Source organism: Camellia sinensis, chromosome 3 (genome assembly GCF_055761805.1).
Source record: "Camellia sinensis isolate YWXY chromosome 3, ASM5576180v1, whole genome shotgun sequence".
NCBI classification, from domain to species: Eukaryota; Viridiplantae; Streptophyta; class Magnoliopsida; order Ericales; family Theaceae; genus Camellia; species Camellia sinensis.
Window position 1 is genome coordinate 100,511,422 of NC_138963.1, and position 5,004 is coordinate 100,516,425.

A 5,004-nucleotide genomic window follows, 5' to 3' on the forward strand; every position below is an offset into this window, starting at 1 on the left:
ATATTTAGCCACATTTTTTAAACGCCGTCATATCTTTTTTAAAAATATAACCGTTAATATTTAGGGTTTAAGTGGCGTTTTTAAAAAAATGCCGTGATATCTCCTCTTTTTTTTTTTTTTTTGAAATTGTGCTAATTTATGTGATTAAACTAAAAAAATACATATAATAAAACTGAATAACACTAATATGAAATAATAGCTTACATTCAAATAGCAAATGCATCATTAATTCACTTTCCCATTCACCAATCACCATTACCCACAAAATAACATATCCACAAATATTACATAACAGTAGGGTGTGAAAATACACCATTAATATTTAAGAATACTTGGTTACATAACAGTCTCGTATCCAGAATACAAAATTGCTATCATTTGATCAATTTTCTCTTCATCTGTTAGATTATATCTGTTTTCTTCACCCCCATTCATTAGGAGACCAAGCATGTCAAGTTTGGTTTCTTGGCAAGCTCTTCTTTCCTCTACGAGTCGTCTCAGCATGCTAACAATGTTTTCTTGCCTGTGAGACATCTCAGTTAGACAAAACATACATACAGAAATATTTAAAACTGTAAAACATCGCTTCCAAATTTACGCCTTCATGTTAGTTGTTGGTTTGTTTTGAAATCAACCAACCGAGAGCCAAATATCCCTCCTCCCGTTATTAATTTAGACTAAAGCACAAATTTTAAAAATTGATGATTAAACTGTAACATATCGGATACTTTAGATATCATTAGTTTACTTAACTTAAAAGCAACATGTACTTAAGAAATAAGTTGTTTACTTGGAAACCGCGGTGGTAATTTGTTCCGGGAAAGTTGATAGGCAGAGAAAGGGTTCCCAACACCAGCTTAAAGAATTCAGGCATGAATTCCCCAGACATTGACTCCCATTCAATACTTGCAATTTGGTTAAGCGACGACAAAAATGCCATCTGAACAACAAACAATGTGCAACACAAGTACCTTAAAAATAGTTCAACATTGTGAAAAAAGAAAAAGAAAATGACTAAATCAAACACCTCTTTGGTTTTTTGTTGAATGTCAATGAGTGTGTTGTCCCAATTGCTGAGGTGGCACCTCATGAAGTCATCAAGTTTGGGCAAGAGTTGGGACCTGATGATGGAGGGGCACAGGAGAGAAAGCAAAGCAGCTCTGATGTGCCTGTGGGTGGAGCCATGAACAGCAGCAAATATATATATGTGGAGCTGAGGTTTGATTATGATAAAATAAAAACAAAAAAGCGACACGACAAACAGAGATAGCTGCCCCATCGCTTACATATTCATAGAAATTAAAGCAACAGGTCACAAATATATATAACAAAAATATCTTTATTAAAATTTAATTTAAGTTAGATATGTGGTCGAGTAATTAATGCCAACTACATCCACTATACCTCAACAACTACAAAGATGTTTAGTCATATATATGTCAAAATGATTTGATAAAAATCTCGAGACATAAATTTTATATGGCTAGAAATGCATGTGGTAGAACGGTTTGGGCATGGAGAATCTTGTGTTCTAAAAAATCATGGGTTCTGTTAACAAATGTTCTAAGGAAAAAATAAATAAAAATAAAAAAAATAAACAGGAAAACAATTTAAAACGCAATATCCTTTTTACTAATAATTTCATAACACTTTTCACTCCTTTAAAATATTTCAAAACTTTTTTACCATTTTAAAAACACTTTTTACAATAATCTCAATAATAAACAAGGTATAGAAAGCACTTGTTAATAAACAATGTATAGAAAGCACTTGTTAACCTTCACCAAAAATCAATGTTTAGATATTTACTCCAACCGGTGAGATATGAAAAATTCTAAGTAAACTACACTGTTTGGGAAGGGTTGATTTTAGCTCCGCAGTCAAAAAGTAACCATCTATATAAAATAATGATTCCCTTTTTTTTCCTTATGTTTTTTTATAAAAAAAATTAAAAATTCATTCAAAACATACTAATTTTTTTTAATATTATATTTTAATCAAAAAAATATTAAAAAAAGGTGAAACAGGAAGAAATCAAAAAAAGGTGAAATATTAAAAAATATGCAACGACTTAGATTTGAATTCCAATCTCTTATGGAGCTTGAGCAACATCATTGTTATTACGGAGAGCAGGGTTAGATAATCATGAACTACCCAACTAAGAAACTTACTTCCAAGGAGACAATTGGTGAGTATCCAATATGTTTTTGAGCTGCAGAGCAGTAAAACGTACTTGTGCGCAATGCTAATCGAACACCACCATGCAATGGTGCAGAACTGTTAAGCTTTGTGGAGGCCATTTTTGCATGCATCCATTTAACAAGCAAAACAGTATACCAGACCAATGTAGCTGGAAGTTTTATCATGGGTCTGTAAGCAGAAGAGGGGAAATCAAGTTCAGGGAGCAATATGAGAAAACAATCATAATCATTCAAAAAGAAAAATGAGGTCAATATGGATTTGTCATTGCCTCAGTAAATATTCTAGCATGATGGTATTTTTCAAAAAGGAAATGGCTAGTCAGAAGAGCAACAGTAGACAAATATAAAAATGTTACTTATGTGTTACAAGCAATTAGGCACAATCTTTAAAAGCAATAGAAAGTACAACAGTGATACATCATTATATAAAGGTACGTACACACGTATAGACAGACATGTATATAAATAACTGCACAATGCATAAAGAAAGAAAGAAAGATAAGGAAACAAAGTCTGTAAAAGATATAGTAAACAGAGAAGAGAGTTATTTCAGCAACAAAACTAATTGGCATACACAAGGTGGAGAAGAAATATCCGAATGCAAAACAGAGTCAAAAAAGCAAAACTTCTCTCTTTTACATTACACCCCTCCAACTTAGCAGCTAAGCACATAATAGTAGTAGTCTCACCCTGCACACACACAACACACACACACACACACACACACACACACAAAATACCAAACTGTAAACAAAAAATTTAATAAATTCTTCATAGCAAGAGGAATATTTTCATTTTGAAAATTAAAAAAACAGAGAAAAAAACCAGAAAATAGAGTAGTAGAAGGTTGGAAACTAACCTCATCATCATCCTCCATACTTGTTTTCTCGCTTCTTAAAAGCTGATTTTAGAAACAACAAACAGGCAATTCCAAGCCTGAGAGGGTGATTTATGATCTGGAATTGGGCCGAGGTAACGGCCGAGCAGGTTGAGAGCCCAACGGTGCATGGGGCCGAGATGACCGACTATCCGCCCAGAGATGGGCTGCCAGAACTTGAGCAGGGCAGAACTTGGGCCGAGTGTGTGCCGCCCCAGACCGTAAAGAAACTGCCCGGCAAGGCAGTGCTCGGTTGAACCGAGCTGCTCGATCAATGGATGGCCGAAGCCGGACAAGCTGAGTGACCGGCGCCAGGAAAGGCATGGTCAGCCGAGGTAACTGTTTGACCGGCAGAAAGGCCGACCTCAAGAGGAGCCTCGGGCTAGGCTTTGCCGAGATGCCGCCTAGCCCGGTCCTCCTTGGGCTTAGCCAGTGAAGTGCTTGGGTATGAAGCACGGCCCGGCATGGCAACGGATAGAGCAGCTCGGCTGTCGAGCTCCAGCTGTGAAGGCAGGCAGTTGAGATTAGGTGATGTTCAGCAAGGTCTATGCTGACAGATGGGATAGCGGAGCCACGTGTCAGGAGATGACTGGGAGTAGATATGGGGCACAGAGGGTATATAAGCATGTCTGCGCCCCCCATACGGAGGCATGAACACTTTGTAAGGATTTTCTTACACAAATACACCTCTCTCTCTCTCTCTCTCTCTCTCTCTCTATCTGAAGGTGTGTGCTAACTTGATCGTCGGAGGGTTTTTCCGGCCACACACCGCCGGGTAGCTCACCATTCTTTGCGCGCAGGTGATCGGATATAAACGAAGCTTGGAAGAAAGGAGTACGGGCTTGCCGGAATATTTGCTCCCCGTACAATTGGCGCCGTCTGTGGGAAGCTTGACAGACAAAACCTTGTCTTCCGGGTTCATCTGACCGCCATCCATGGTGAACAACGACGAGTTTCCGTTGTCTGCCATAGACGGAGCTACTCCGGAGTTCACCCGAAGGAGAGAAGGTCCTCCCGCCATCCATGCAATGGCGGACTTGGGGACGCCCACTGGAGGACAGTCAGTAGACGCGCGGGATAAGCGCAGAAGAAGTCATGGACATTCGCGGAGTCCAGACGGTCACCGGCGGAGGAGAGACTCACACTCCAGGCGACTGGAAAGTAAGTTGAGAGATCAAGATGCTCTCATCCGGCGAATGGCGGCGGAGATGGAGGATCTCAAGCGGCATGTCAAAGGGAAGGGTGTAGTTGGAGTGGGAGACCACAGTGAGCGCACCCCATCCCGCCGTTCAGGCGGTCAGAGTCAGCGACGTACTCAGTCCATATCCATTACCAGAAGTTACTAGGTTGATGATTCCGACGCGGGTGCAGAGAAGTCTAGCGCGCAAGACAGCACCTACAAACCCTCACGTTCCATACATGCATGTAAGCCACTTTCGACAGGTTATGGCCGGGCATAGGCGCAATGACGGACTTATGTGCCTAATCTTCCCGTCAAGTTTAGGCGAGCTGGGCTTAAAGTGGTTCGAGAGGTTGCCGGAAGGGAGCATACAAAGGTGGCACCAGTTGGCCGAGGCGTTTGTTACACGCTTCAAAACCAACACAAAGACACCAAAGGAAGTCGATCATTTGCTAAGTGTCAAGATGGAATCGAGCGACACACTGAAGGTATACAACTCAAGGTACTGGGAAACCTTCAACGAGATATTGGACTGCCCGGTCAACCTTGCAATCACGCAATACAAGCGTGGTCTCCCGGTCGGACATAGACTGCAGGACTCGCTTACCATGCACCAGCCGACCTCCATGGGCCAGCTCATGTAGCGCATCAATGAGCACATCCGAGTAGAGGATGACGCGTCAGCTTCTACCGTGAAGGCCACTCCGGCAGCAACAGACAAGAAGACAGCAGGCAAAGTGCACGCA

At 40.9% G+C, this 5,004-nt stretch overlaps 1 long non-coding RNA gene across 3 annotated transcripts; it reads right to left on the reverse strand.

Moving 5' to 3' along the window:
• Window positions 1-200: 200 nt before the first annotated feature.
• LOC114296072 (uncharacterized) lies at window positions 201-2,629 on the reverse strand. Of its 3 annotated transcripts, XR_014363121.1 has the most exons (4): window positions 2,172-2,629; window positions 1,028-1,169; window positions 791-940; window positions 201-523 (listed from the first exon to the last, which is right to left on the reverse strand). It is a non-coding gene; the product is annotated as an uncharacterized LOC114296072 (long non-coding RNA). The 3 variants fall into 3 exon arrangements; XR_014363120.1 differs by lacking the exon at window positions 2,172-2,629 and having other exon boundaries at window positions 1,028-1,881; XR_014363122.1 differs by lacking the exon at window positions 2,172-2,629 and having other exon boundaries at window positions 771-940; window positions 1,028-1,881.
• Between the last annotated feature and the right edge of the window lie 2,375 nt (window positions 2,630-5,004).